This window comes from Salvelinus sp. IW2-2015, linkage group LG18, assembly GCF_002910315.2.
Source record: "Salvelinus sp. IW2-2015 linkage group LG18, ASM291031v2, whole genome shotgun sequence".
NCBI classification, from domain to species: Eukaryota; Metazoa; Chordata; class Actinopteri; order Salmoniformes; family Salmonidae; genus Salvelinus; species Salvelinus sp. IW2-2015.
The window spans coordinates 5,766,864-5,782,950 of NC_036858.1; the positions used below are offsets into that span (position 1 = coordinate 5,766,864).

The following is a 16,087-nucleotide window of genomic DNA, read 5'->3' on the forward strand; positions in this document are numbered from 1 at the left end:
TCTTTAGGTACCTTTTGTCAAACTCCAAGCGGGCTGCCATGGTCCTTTTACTGAATAGTGGCTTCCGTGTGGCCTGATTGGTGGAGTGCTGCAGAGATGGTTGTCCTTCTGGAAGATTCTCYCATCTCCACAGAGGAACTCTGTATCTCTGTCAGAGTGACCATCGGGTTCTTGGTCACCTCCCTGACCAAGGCCCTTCTCCCCCGATTCTCAGTTTGGCCGGGCAGCCAGCGCTAGGAAGAGTCTGGGTGGTTCCAAACTTATTTCATTTAAGAATGATGGAGGCCACTGTGTTCTTGGGGACCTTCAATGTTTCAGAAATGTTTTGGTACCCTTCCTCAGATCTGTGTCTCGACACAATCCTGTCTCGGAGCTCTACTGACAATTCCTTCGACCTCATGGCTTGGTTTTGCTCTGACATGCACTGTCAACCGTGGGACCTTATATAGACAGGTGTGTGCCTTTCCAAATCATGTCCGATCATCAATTGAATTTACCACATGTGAACTCCAATCAAGTTATAGAAACATCTGAAGGATGATCAATGGAAACAGGATGCACTAGAGCTCAATTTTGAGTCTCATAGCGAAGGGTCTGAATACTTATGTAAATAAGGTATTTCTGTTTTTATTTGTAATACATTTGCAAAACCTTCCAAAAATCGGTTTTCGCTTTGTCATTATGGAGTGTTGTGTGTAGACTGAGTAACATTTTTTATTTAATCCATTTTAGAATAAGATTGTAACGTAACAAAATGTGGAAAAAGTAAGGGCGTCAGAATACTTTCTGAATGTATAAGAATATTATTATGTGTTTAAGGTGAAGCCATTTCTAGAGTCTGTTGTGTGAACTGGGACATGCTCCCAGAATTCCTCACAAATATCCTGTAATTATGTGTGATACTGGTGTGGCTAGGAACGATTTGGGAATGATACGTCACACAGACACTGCAATGTAAAATAATTCAGGTTATAATCAAATCAAACTTTATTTGTCACATGCGCCGAATACAACAAGTGTAGACCTTACCGTGAAACGCTTACTTACAAGCTCTTAACCAACAGTGCAGTTCAAGAAGAGTTAAGAAAATGTTTACCAAATAAACTCAAGTAAAAAATAATAAAAGTAACACAATAAAATAACAATAACGAGGCTATATACAGGGGGTACCAGTACCGAGGCCAGGTTAGTCGAGGTAATTTGTACATGTAGGTAGGGGTGAAGTGACTATGCATAGATGATAAACAGCGAGTAGCAGCAGTGTACAAAACAAATGGAGAGGGGGGGGGGATCAATGTAAATAGTGGCCATTTGATTAATTGTTCAGCAGTCATATGGAACGGGGGTAGAAGCTGTTAAGGAGCCTTTTGGTCCTAGACTTGGTGCTCCGGTACTGCTTGCCGTGCGGTAGCGGAGAAAACAGTCTATGACTTGGGTGACTGGAGTCTGACAATTTTTTGTGCTTTCCTCTGACCCAGCCTATTATATAGGTCCTGGATGGCAGAAAGCTTGTACTGGGCCGTACACACTACCCTCTGTAGTGCCTTACGGTCAGATGCTGAGCAGTTTCCATACCGGACGGTGATGCAACCGGTCAGGATGCTCTCGATGGTGCAGCTGTACAACTTTTTGAGGATCTGGGGACCCATGCCAAATCTTTTCAGTCTCCTCTTCACGACTGTCTTGGTGTGTTTGGACCATGATAGTTCGTTGGTGATGTGGACACCAAGAAACTTGAAACTCTCAACCCGCTCCACTACAGCCCTGTCTAAGTTAATTAATGGGGGCCTGTTCGGMCCACCTTTATCATAGATTCAAACTTGTTGGGTCCTACAATTCATATACTACAGCACCTGCASAGGTGAATGTATGTCAGGTAAAGAAATGCATAAGAAATAACCCATATAATAGTCTGCCTTYTTGTGGAAATGCAGCACCACCTACAGGTATGTATTGTGTGTGCCTAAAAAGAACGATCGTTGCAGTTTTATATTGAGATTTGTTCTCCTTCTTCTTTCTCCTCTCCAGGTGTTTAATGCATTGATMAAGGAGAACAAGGACGTGGACAGGAATTGCAGCCAAGTAGTGAAGAGTTCATGATTCAGCCGTGGAACAATTTTATCATCACATTCCTCTCTTTAATTGAGAGCCTTTGATCACATTAAAGGTAAATGGACCTTAAAGAATGACATCATACTTGAAGATGGAGGCCTCAGACACCATTGCCAGGTTGATTGAATTGAGAGTATTTCTGGTAGTATACCATGAATATATGATGATATGCTGTAGGTAGATGTGATGAATTGGGTCTGTCTCATCAGAAAGGTATGGAGTTTCTTAGATTGAGTGAGGCCCTTTGTTACACCTGTGGATTTTATCTCACTAACATTACAATATATATTTTATGAAAGTGCACCTCCAAGCATAGATATATTTATATGACTTAATTGACCAAGCCAACTTTACAACATAGAAGGAAAATTATGAAATAATTGACAGAGCCCTTCCGTTTCTTAAGTGTYTGAAGCTTGACATCGAATAGTTTAACTAAACTACCAGTAATAGGTTTTAATTACAGTGAGCAATTGTTTCTGAAAGGAATTGCAATAGAGAAAATGTGTGACATGTGGCACTAGCCCAGGATTGGACTAAAGGWGCCTACCGTTACTCCTTAGTCCAAGGACCTTGCATGCTCTGTTTAAAGGGCGAATTGACTCTGAAAGACAAAACTGCCAAATACTCCCATCTAAACGTGAATCGATTCTCAATTGCGGCACGGTTCTAGAAACATAGATCCCTCTACTTTCATATCACATCTAAATAATTTCACAAATGCAAAATACACACTGGTTTTAACACAGTTGCAGTCAACAGTATTTTTCAGCGACAACACGTTTGTGTCGTCTGTCTTCCGTTTACACACAGGTGTTCGGAGACGGATATAGCTAATTAGCACARATAGTCCACTCTGTCTTCCGTCTGTTTTTCGTAAACAATCGCTGTAACATGGAAATATGTCCGTATGGAAACCCTAACCCTAACCCTTTACATTTACCTTTTGTTTTTGTTTTCATTCAAAAGGCACTCGCACATATGAGCTATCTTTGTTGCAGGTGCAACAGTTGAATACAATTAGGGGRRAAAGAAACCCGCACACTGCTCTTGCTACTATCACTTCTCTTTATTAAGYTAGCTTTATGAAGGCATTGAGGCCGATACGTAAAGCTAGYTTAATAAAGAGCAGTGTGCRGGTTTCTTATTKTTTTCTCGCGGATGTGAAAGGTTATGCTTCCGAAATCGTACCGTAAGCGTCGCGTGTTAATGTTCAGAACGAGCGTCGCGGCTCGTACACCCCCGTACAGAAGACGCCTCCGTCCAATGACTCTTATGTGTAATGTAATAGAAYTGAGAGTTATGATCAAGGCCTGTTGTGCCACGTGAGGTTTCAGTGTTTTGCTGGATGAATCTTGCTGGATGAATCCACAGTGAAGCTATTATATTGTTGTGAATAAAACAGCAATGGGACACCTTTTCAAAGTACCTATTCATGAAACATAATTAACTTTTAAAACTTGGTCTTGTTTGTGATGTTGCTCACATCTATTGTTACTTTACATTTGACCAAACACTTATGTTGAGGTCCAACATATTATTATTATTATTATCAATGCTGTAATTCATGGTTCTACARTACATGTTTCATATCGTTTCTTATGCTCTCTATTGTATAGTTTTCATACTGAGTACTAAAACAATTGTAAATATATTTTAAATGAATTCAAAAGTACCCCTGTGATACTGTATCAGACCAGAAGTTATGAATTATGTAAATAAATCAAAGAGATGATTATTTCCAAATGGTCAACAGTTTTTCCTGAYTGCCACACACCACACCTAAGCACAACAGTTTTCTCAACCAGTAGGTGGCGGTGTTTTCCAATCAATTTGTAGAGATCACAGTTTACTTCAATGGTCTTCACCTACGCCTAGCTAGTAGAAAATAAATACGTGTGACAACGTTTTCCAGTTTATATTATATTAGTCAACTTTATGCTAGTTATTTTATATCGATTCAAACAGGCACCCCATCTTTTTAAAATAAGTCCTTTACGATGGCTCCGGTAAGTACCTCTTGTTATAGATGTATCGCAAGATAACTTGCCAATCTTTACTAGTAGCTAAGCAGATGGATGTGCAGTTTCTCAGCAGTCAATGGCTTTAATTTTCACTGAACATTTTGTCTACTAATGTAATGTTACTCACCATTATACTAATAATCCGAAATCGTTGTTAGACATTTTTGTTTTATTTAACTAGGCAAGTCAGTTAAGAACAAATTCTTATTTACAATGACGGCCTGGGAACARTGGGTTAACTGCCTTGTTCAGGGGCAGAACGACAGATTTTTACCTTGTCGGCAACGGGGATTAGAACTAGCAACMTTTCATCTACTGGCCCAATGCTCTGACCACTAGGCTATCTGCTGCCATACATTCAGCTACTGTATTTATTATGGATCCCCATTAGCTGCAGGTGCATGGTAACTCTTCATGGGGTCCAGCAAAACCAAGGCAGTTATACAATTTGAAAAACATTGCAATATTTTCACAACAGATTTCACAACACACTACTGTAGCGAGTGACTATTCAATCCCAATTCATCACCCAAGTTGTTCTTTTGAAAACAAAGCACTGACGACCTTTTGTCATCAACAGCCAAAGAGCAAAAAAGAGGAAGTCGAGCTTTCGCAGGCTGCTGAAGACGAGCAACGTGAAGCTTGACTACAAGCTGAAGAACCGTCAGTTCAAGRAGAGCACCGACAAGAAACACCGCAAGGAGCAGAAGAAGCTCCGGGCAGCTATCAAAGATGCCGCCTTGAAGTCTCCCCTCCGCCTGGAGCTCTACAAGAAGAGGCCAGGTGTGTGCAGCATGACAACCCATCCATACAGTAGTATACCCTAATATCTAGACCCTGACATCTAGCACTCAAGATGAACGATGCACTGTTTACAATGCACCGTTCCACACTATGGCACTGAAATAATTCCCTAATTTATGTAAAGTTATCATCATCATATTTTGTATGTGTGAGTCCTGTTTGGTGGCGTTAAATACATGTCCCTGTCTGGCGTCTGTTCCAGAGGATGAAGAGGAGGAGTTTGTGGAGTCCCTGCCAATTGACATGATGGATGAAGATGGCCTGGAGCAGATTAAAGCCATGGCTCAGAAAGCCTCCTTCCTCACCAGAGACCCGTCATCGAGGTAATGACAAACGATGGGGGAAATGACACAGTCCATACTGTATTTAGACTGTTAGGATTTCTTTGTAGTGTTATGGTGTGATGTACCATCTGTCTATTCATTTCATGTACATCCCAACAACAAGTAGAGCATAGCAAAGTGCACACATGTTGAAATGTATGGCTATAGGTAACTGCCAAAATATAGGAAACACCAACATAGTGTCTTAACAGGGCGTTGGGCCACCACAAGCCAGAACAGCCTCAATGCACCTTGGCATAGATTCTACAAGTGTCTGGAACTCTATTGGAGGGATGCAACACCATTCTTCCATGAGAAATTCTATCACTTGGTGTTTTATTGATGGTGGTGGAAAACACAGTCTCAGGCACCACTCCAGAATCTCCCATAAGTGTTCAATTGAGTTGAGATCTGCTGACTGAGACAGCCATGGCATGTGGTTTACATCGTTTTCATGCTCATCAACCACTCGTACCCTGTGGATGGGGGCTTTGACATCCTATGGGRGCATAGCCATGGTATCCAAAATAATGGCCTGCCCAGCATTTTTATACATGTCCCTAAACATGAGGTTTTTGGATATCTGGATTGTCTGAATATGTTTGAAAGTAAAACATTTTTTGGGGGAAACTTCAATGGAGAGAGAGAGAGAGCAATGGAGAGAGAGACCAACTTGTGCAAGTTAAACAAACTTGTTGCTGCAATAGGTTATCTATCATACCATCTGGTAGTGCCTGTCTTGACTGCATCATATCATGGTAAAGAAGCTAGTTAACTAGCTAGCTGAAGAGGCAAAGCTATTTTGAGGCWTCCTTGTCTACAACAACTCCATTCATACGAAACATCAGCCTGTTGTCTTTTTTTAAGGGGCTCGCTCATAAAAACTCCTGTTGTTTTTATTAACATTTGAAATGTAATGGTCTATCCTTGTATTCTATGTAGCAATGTCACATAGATATTTTAATTAAAATGAATACTCTCCCAAGTAATCGAATACTAACGTCCGTTCTGATATTCGAATAACCGTGCCCACCTCAAAGCATGATGGGATGTTAATTGCTTAATTAACTCAGGAACTACACCTGTGTGGAAGCACCTGCTTTCAATATACTTTGTATGCCCCATTTACTGAAGAGTTTCCATTACTTTGACAGTTACCATAGCAACGTGTCTGTAACTTATCTTCTCACTTAACCTTACTTGTTTCTACTTGAATACCTACAGTGGTCCAGTGCATGCCAAAAAGCACAAGGGGGAGCAGCAGGGGCCAGAGAGTTATGAGAAGATGCCCAGAAAGATGCAGCTAACAGAAGAGAAGGAGGTCATTCACCTCCTGCCAATCAAAGACAAGATCAGAGGCCTCTTCTCTCAGAGCATGGAGAAACCTGGTGGGATCATGATTCAAATGTGTGTTTCCCTTGTACATCTTCATCTGAAAATGTCTATTTCTACCAAAGTCATATTGTACTAACTGTAAGTCACTCTGGATAAGAGTGTCTGCCCAATGACTCAATTGTAAATATTGTTAAAACGTTTTAGAATTTACAACTCTGTTGATCCAAATTGGTTTTATGGTTTTGTCTCTTTCAGTTGAACCCCAAAAAGCTGAGGAGGAAGCAGATGCCCCGACTGGCTTGGAGCCCATGAACCCCTTCTTGGCTTGAGTCAGCCATCCTCTCTGTGTAGAATGTGTTGTTAGACCAACTATTGGTAGCCCAGTCCTGGTCAGTAGAGAAGGTGCTTCTCTCTGATGTTGCTGGGGTCTATTCATTACGCCATTTCTGTTAGAACAGAAACGGTTCACGGCAAACAGAAATGAAAGTTTCTATTGGACAAATTCAGATAGGTCCTKCCCCGTTTTGTTTGCTTCCGTTTTGGTTCTCAAACGCTAAACGGTTTCCGTTGCAAGGTGTAATGAAATCAACCCTGATGTGTGTCCAAAGAGGATGAGGCTGTGACCGGGCCGGCCCTGACCCCTCAGGAGCAGCTAAAGCTCCGCACACAGAAGCTGACAGACAGGATGCTACGCATCGCCAGTCTAGGATCAGACATCCTCTCAGAACCCACCATCAACGTAAGGCTGCTCGGGCTACTGTTACTTCCTTGTCCCCATAGCAAAATTTAAAGTATTATCTTATGTCACATAGACCAATAATCTCATAGCAAATAGAAGGGGACTTGGGAAATRTTTTGTTTGGTTCTCCTTGATGGTTTCTGTATGAAATCACTGTCTGTCTGTGTTCAGATCAAGAAGCTGCAACAGCTGCGATCCATGCTGATGGAGACCRACCCCTACATGGCCGTCAGAAAGCTGGTCATGGTCTCTCTGATGGAGGTCTTCAAGGACATCGTCCCCTCATACAGGATAAGACCCCTGACAGAGACAGAGAAAGCCTTAAAAGTGAAGAAAGAGACACAGCAGTTGAGGGAGTTTGAGGACGGCTTGGTGAGCCAGKACAAGTTCTACCTGGAGAACCTGGAGCAGGCAGCCAAAGGTACATGGACACACTCTCACGCCAAACCTACTTTTCTTTTTATCTATTGATATTAATGACTTGTTATGACTGGTTGGTATTAATGACTTGTTATGACTGGTTGATATTGATGACTTGTTGTGGACTGTTGATATTATGTGAACTTGTGTGTGACTGGTTATGAATATGACTTGTTGTGACTGGTTGATATTAATGACTTATTTGATGGTTGAATTAATGATTATTGTGACTGGTTGATCATATACTATGACTTGATAAGACTTTGTGTGGTTGAATATGCTTACTGGTATATGACGTATTGTGACTGGTTATATTAATGACATTATAACTGTGACTGTTGATATTAATGACTTGTTGTGACTGGTTGATATTAATGACTTGTTGTGACTGGTTGATATTAATGACTTGTTGTGACTTATTGTTGTGCTTGTTATGACTGGTTGATATTAATGACTGGCTGCTGTTGGTTGTAACGATTTGCTGTGGGAACGCCCTGCCCTGTAGACTGGAAGCAGAAGAAGAGAAAGCGCAGCGAGGCGCTGTCTCTGCAGTCCTATAAGGGCCTGGCTGAGGTGGCCATCCGCTGCATCTGTGAGCTRCTGGTGGCCCTGCCACACTTCAACTTCCACAACAACATCATCATCATGATGGTGCCTTTGATGAACGACCCCATCAAGAGGGTGAGTCTGGAGTAAGGGTTGGATGKGTCCCCAGAACCCCATATTAGGACATTCAAAAATCTTGTCGCATGACATTCACTATAACATTATACAGTGTGGTTATGCAGAGACATGGAGGTAGCTATATGGAGTTGTAGCTTTAGTTAACCCTTTACACTTGTGGAAATTTGCCTACATTGATAGGGCTAAATTGGACTATATCAGGGTTCCCCACCTGGCCCACGGGTGGTGTAAGTTGGCCCCCCATGTTTTCTGAGCAAAAATTAAGAAAATGTTTTTTGTTTAAATTTTGTTTGGCATAAAAGACTGTAAAACACAAGGAAATCAGCTCCAAGTGATTTACATTTTGGAAATCTGTTCCCAAGTATTCTCACGCATAATAGAGAGACGTGATCGTATAATAATAATTTATGATAATTGATTGGATTTATATAGCACTTTTCTACCAACTGAGGTAGGGGGAAACTCACCTCATCYCCCATCAATGAGCTGCACCCAACTCAGTGATGCACAGCGGCCTTTTTTATGCCAGAACTCTCACCACACATCAGCTATCAGGTGGAGAGGTGGGGAGTGATATTTTCCAATAAGGAATGAGGGGGGTGATTAGGCGGCCATGATGGAATGTGGCCAGGTTGGGAATTTAGCCATGACACCGGGGTGAAAACCCCTACTCTTACAATAAGCGCCATGGAATTTTGAATGAGCACAGAGAGTCAGGACACCCATTTTAACGTCCCATCTGAAAGACGGCACCCTACGCAAGACAATGTACCTAAATGTAATCAAGGTTTGAAATGATTGTTTTACTCAAATATTATATCTGTTCAGGCTTCTTGAATCATTATGTTTTTGTCACGTTAACGGTCTGTTATAACTCTCAGTCTGGGTCAGGTGGGCATGATTTGAAAGCTTGTATTGCCAACATGACTAGCTAAGTTATAAAATACCTTTCTGACAGTGTTATGCTTTCACAAGGCAATTCAGAGAAACAGATGGTAATTGTGGTGCACATAGAAAGAAGTCATGAGTGCATTCAGGTTGGTGTGCCCCGGTGCGTTTTCTTCACASTAAACAAACATATAGGCTCCTTCAGTCCAGAACCACCTAGGGTATGACGCCATGTCATCTTATAATTGTACATCAAACAGTGATCATGGACGTTAATATTGTATATGACATGAGGTTTATGATATGGAAATGTGACGTGCACATTTGGACTCACGGGTGTTTAGGTTGCTTGTATGACATCAAAGAGGTCTTTATTATAATCCTCAACGTCTTATCGCTCAAAATACAGAGTCATCTTATTTTAAAGCATTAACTCATTGAGACAACAAAAACATTTGCAAAAGTTGCCCAGTTCCCTGGACGGATGGGGGAAACTTCTTGTCACGTGCGGTGCTCAAGTTCAGAACAGCTGTCAATCAAAATCCGTACAGAGCTGTGGAGAACGGATCCAGAGCTCTGACGTCATGTATAGCATGTTACTCTACAGCCACTACGGTCCAATTTAGGTGTTTATTAGTGGCAAAATCTGCCATTTTCAACTCGTATACGTGTACAAGGGTAATGGGGTACTACCTATGAAATTGAATAGGKATATGATTTTATCTTGTGATGTGTTGGGGATGGTTTTGTCTTGTCTGTATTAGGGTTGTGTTAATATCGGTAACCCAGAACTGAAATCTTGCATAATTGCCTCAGATGCTCAWTTAAGTTCTGGCGGGAGATGTTAAGAGAAAGGTACTAACGCGACTTATGAAGTCTCCACCTGCTAAACAGAAACTCTTTGCAAGTTTGTGGCAAGTACATAGGCCAAATGTCCCCTTCCCATCCGATATTCGAAAGATACAACCAACTGCGAAATCGTGATTTGTCAAAAATGATCAGTGACGGAAAAGCAGCTGACCCGGAACAAAGTTCCTCATTAGTTGTTGATTCCCACAGTCTGTTGACAGACGCTACTACCATTTTATGTTACATGCTTCTGTCCACGAGTGATTAGGGGATTAGGGGTCTCTTGACTGTACTGACTGAGTTTCTTATTGTGCAAGTGTCTGATATGTGCTGTGAAGCTGTCAAGAAGCTGTTGAAACAGGACARACAGGGCCAGGCATCACTAGGGACAGTCAAAGTGATCTCCGGACTGGTCAAGAGCAGGAACTACGACGTCAGACCTGAGGTACTATTTACCGGCAAAACGTTGAGTTTGAAGACTTTTTGACGACATGTCTCTTATCGAAATGCGTCTGGTTCACTTTACCCTACAGATGCTGAAGGTTCTCCTCTAGCTGAGGATAAAGGAAGTAGAGGTGAAGAAAGACACARACGACACAGCTCCCAAAATGAAGTTGATGAACTACAAAGACAAAAAGAAGAATCTGTCTAGGATGCAAAGGTCAGTAGCCCAAGCACSTGTCTGCCTGTCTACCTGTGTTTGATCGTTAAGGGGAGGAGGGGTTCTACTAGGCTAACATATGGAATTGTTTTACGATGCTCATACCAAGGATCATTTAGCTATTTGATTTTGAATTTTAGGACCCCTTAAGGTATGTTTATCCATGTATCATATTTGATGAAACATTGAATTTGGCCTATTCGCCCATAGAAACTAATTGAATAACAACTTCAACGTCGTACATGGATAAACAGCTTCTAAAGGAAGTTTGTTCTGAAGTTTCTGTCCTCTATCTGAGAGATATAAGAAAGATCAGTTATTTCCAGTTATATAACCCCTTATTTTAGGCACTAGACTGCCTCCATATACAGTATACTTCCATTCATTTGTTTTAACTGGTACCCGGMAACCTTTCTTCTCTGAAGGTTTGCTCATCTAATTAACCTGGAGTTCTTTGATGACTTGTTGAATGTTCTCCAACATCTTATCCAATCAGGGGTGGGTAGTACAAATCCTCTACCATTTACATCCAAGTACTATTGACATCATCTCATATGATTGGCTAATGGCTTTTCTCCCTCTAGGATCTGACCTATCGGGAAAGCCTTCACTGCATTCAGACAGCCTTCAACATCCTCTCTGGTCAAGGTCAGTGATTTGGTCTATGATGACATCATTGAGCATTATTAAACACCTCAGAGAAAAATATGTACAGCACATTGAATCAGTTCCTTTCTTTTGCGAACAGGTGATGTCCTCAATATCGACCCTCTGGAGTTCTACACCCACCTGTACAAAACACTGATCAAACTCAATGCTGKTAAGTCAAACTGTCTAGAGCTTATTCATGTCACTGAATATGTTCCGCTCTGTAGTGACCCGTTCCTTCGTTAAAACGATCTWAACAAGTTTTAATACTGTGGCTGTTTTTTACCCCCAGGTGTGTCTAATGATGACATCAGCATCGTGCTGCGTTGTCTCGATGTGATGCTGACCAAGCGTAGGAAACAGGTGACCCTGCAGCGCTCCTTTCGTCAACGCCACCGTGGGCATCCTGGCATCCAACAGGATGTTGATACATGTAAGTATTTACCGTCTGTGTGTATGATGGAGAGAGAGAGAGTGTGTGTGTGAGAGCATACGTTTGTGGTTTAAGAAAGCTGTGCTCCCCCCCTCTCTCCCAGACCTTCCCCAAGTGTGACATCCTCCTGGACAATGAGGCTCAGGGTAATGGGGTGTTCCTTCCTGAGCTGGACGAGCCGGAGTACTGCAACCCTCAGAACACTGCCCTGTGGGAGCTACACACACTCAGGGTAAACGCACAAAGCGAACACACACACAGAAAAAAACACAACACACACACACACACCACACACACACACACAACACACACACACACCACACACACACACCACACACACACACACACACACACACACACACACACACACACACACACACACACACAACACACCACACACACACACAGAGGTATAGCTGATGGCGTTGTTGTTATTGCGTTGCAGAAACACTATCACCAAGTAGTCAGGAGGTTTGCAGCTCACCTCTGTGCAGGGGCTCCTAGTAAGGATCTGGAGCTCTGACCGTTCAACTCACCAGAAGGTAACAAGAGGAGGGCCCCGTCACTTTAAATCTCACCTTTCATTCATCCTCTATAAAAGGCCCTTTTTGCTCCTCCAGCTCTTTTACAAATACTCATACAAGACTGAAGTCTTTCCCAACAGTGCTGAGATATGAGACGCTAACCAAAGATGTGTGCATGTGCAGTATATAAAAAGCCCTAGCGTCTCTTGGGTGTATTATGATTGAATGGTGTACATTACTTTTGACCCGTCTCAGGCACCCAGTGGAGCTGTTTGAGGACTGCAGAGCTAAAGACATGACCTTCACCCCTCCAGTGGCAGYGCCTTCCACAAAGGAGGTACATCCCTTCCCTCCCTGTCCATGTATCGAACTGGCCAAGGCTTTCGACTCTGTCAATCACCGCATTCTTATCGGCAGCCTTGGTTTCTCAAATAAATGCCTCGCCTGGTTTACCAACTACTTCTCAGATAGAGTTCAGTGTGTCAAATCGGAGGGCCTGTTGTACGGACCTCTKGCAGTCTCTATGGGGGTGCCACAGGGTTCAATTCTCGGGCCGACTCTTTTCTCTGTATATATCAATGATGTCGCTCTTGCTGCTGGTGATTCTCTGATCCACCTCTACGCAGACGACACCTTTCTGTATACATCTGGCCCTTCTTTGGACACTGTGATAACAAACCTCCAAACGAGCTTCAATGTCATACAACACTCCTTCTGTGGCCTCCAACTGCTTTTAAATGCTAGTGAAACTAAATGCATGCTCTTCGACCGATTGTTACCCGCATCCGCCCGCCCGACTAGCATCACTACTCTGGACAGTTCTGACTTAGAATATGTGGACAACTACAAATACCTAGGTGTCTGGTTAGACTGTAAACTCTCCTTCCAGACTCACATTAAGCATCTCCAATCCAAAATTAAATCTAGAATCGGCTTCCTATTTCGCAACAAAGCCTCCTTCACTCATGCTGCCAAACGTACCGTCGTAAAACTGACTATCCTACTGATCCTTGACTTCGGCGATGTCATTTACAGAATAGCCTCCAACACTCTACTCAGCAAACTGGATGTAGTCTATCACAGTGCCATCCGTTTTRTCACCAAAGCCCCATATACTACCCACCACTGCGACCTGTATGCTCTCGTTGGCTGGCCCTCACTACATATTTGTCGCCAAACCCACTGGCTCCAGGTCATCTATAAGTCTTTGCTAGGTAAAGCGCCGCCTTATCTCAGATCACTGGTCACCATAGCAACACCCACCCGTAGCACATGCACCAGCAGGTATATTTCACTGGTCATCCCCAAAGCCAACACTTCCTTTGGCCGCCTTTCCTTCCAGTTCTCTGCTGCCAATGACTGGAACGAATTGCAAAAATCACTGAAGCTGGAGTCTTATATCTCCCTCTCTAACTTTAAGCATCAGCTGTCAGAGCAGCTTACCGATCACTGTACACAACCTGTAGCACACCCAACAACCTCATCCCCATATTGTTATTTATCCTCTTGCTCTTTTGCACCCCAGTATCTMTACTTGCACATCATCATCTGCACATCYATCACTCCAGTGTTAATGCTAAATTGTAATTATTTCACCTCCATGGCCTATTTATTACCTCCCTACTATTCTACATTTGCRCACACTTTACATAGATTTTTCTATTGTGTTATTGACTGTACGTTTGTTTAACCCATGTGTAACTCTGTTGTTTTTATTGCASTGCTTTGCTTTATCTTGGCCWGGTCGCAGTTGTAAATGAGAACTTGTTCTCAACTGGCCTACCTGGTTAAATAAAGGTGAAAAAAATATWTATATATTCCACAATGTTATTAGGCCCCACTTAAAGGAATACTCCACCCAAAAACWGTTTCGTTAGTCCATTGTTGATATAGTCCMAAAATGTTTTGCTTGTCAGCAATCAAGTTTTCAAGATATGTAACTTTCAAAATACAGAAATCATCCCGGTATGATGCAGAAATKTCCTTTAAGTGAGTTGTCTGTCTCCTACCTCTGCATTGTCTGTCCCAGGATTATTTCACGATAGGCGAAGCCCTGTTGGATGATAAATTGAAGCAGCAGATTGATCGTGTTCTCTCAAYGGAGGAAGAGGATCCTACGTCGATGGATTTCAGCACATAACACTTCACACCCAACCGGAAACCCCCCCTCTTCTTTTGCCTGTATTTGATCTAAATGGACTGTAAAATAACAATCAACCATAAACTGGTTTCTGTTTGACATTGCTTTTTAATCATTCTCTTTGCTGATGTTCAGACATTTTTGACACCTGAGAATATACAAAAAACATTTGATACAGTTAAGTGTCGAAGAACATTAAAGTAATGTTGCGTTAAACCACCTGCCCCATTGATTACTCATTTCCCTACAGTCCTGTACACCCCTTTATAAACCTCAATCTCATAGAGTAATGTATTCACAGAAAAAAAGTTGCACACTAATTATGCTCCCAAACATTTCATGGTTATACAGTGCCTTCAGAAAGTATTCATAGCCCTTGACTTATTCCACATTTTGTGTTACAGCCTGTATTCAAAATGGATTAAATATTTGTTTTCTTCTCACCAATCTACACACAATACCCCATAATGACAAAGTGAAAACACGTTTTTAGAAATGTTAGCAAATGTATTGAAAATGAAATGCAGATGTATTCACACCCTTGAGTCAATACATGTTAGAATCACCTTTGACAGCGATAACAGCTTTGAGTCTTTCTGGGTAAGTCTCTAAGAGCTTTTAACACCTGGATTGTACAATATTTGCCCATTTATAATTTTCAAAATTCTTAACTCAATTGGTTGTTGATCATTGCTAGACAATCATCTTTAATTCTTGCCATAGATTTAAGTCAACTAACTTGGCCACTCCAGAACATTCACTGTCTTCTTGGTAATGAACTCCAGTAGATTTGGCCTCGTTTTAGGTTATTGTCCTGCTGAAAGGTAAATTAATCTCCCAGTGTCTGGTGGAAAGCAGACTGAACCAAATTTTCCTGTAGGATTTTGCCTTTGCTTAGCTCCATTCTGTTAATTTTTCTTCCTGAAAAACTCCCCAGTCCGTAATGATTACAAGCATACCCATAACATGATGCAGCCACCACTATGCGGTGGCTGCAACATTACTTTATTCAAGAGAAATTGCTTTGCCACATTTTTTTGCAGTATTACTTTAGTGCCTTGTTGCAAACAGGATGCATGTTTTGGAATATTTTTATTCTGTACAGACTTGTCACTGTCAATTAGGTTAGTATTGTGGAGTAACTACAATGTTGATGCATCCTCAGTTTTCTGCCATCACAGCCATCCATTAAACTCACCATTGGCCTCACGGYGAAATCCCTGAGTGGTTTCCTTCCTCTCCGGCAACTGAGTTAGGAAGGATGCCTGTATCTTTGTAGTGACTGGGTGTATTGATACACCATCCAAAGCAATGAATAACTTCATCATGCGCAATGGGATATTCAATGTCTTTTACCCATCTACCAATAGGTGCCCATTGAGGCATTAGTAAACCTCCTTGGCCTTTGTGGTTGAAATTCACTGCTCAACTGAGGGACTTTACAGATAATTGTACGTGTTGAGTAGAGATGAGGTAGTCATTCAAAACTCATGTTAAACACTA

At 41.9% G+C, this 16,087-nt stretch overlaps 2 pseudogenes; both read left to right on the top strand.

Moving 5' to 3' along the window:
- The window catches only part of LOC111978457 (TBC1 domain family member 12-like), a 20,498-nt pseudogene extending 16,646 nt beyond the window's left edge, over positions 1-3,852 (top strand).
- A 109-nt stretch (positions 3,853-3,961) lies between these two features.
- On the top strand, positions 3,962-15,801 carry LOC111977570 (nucleolar complex protein 3 homolog; annotated as a pseudogene).
- Positions 15,802-16,087: the final 286 nt, after the last annotated feature.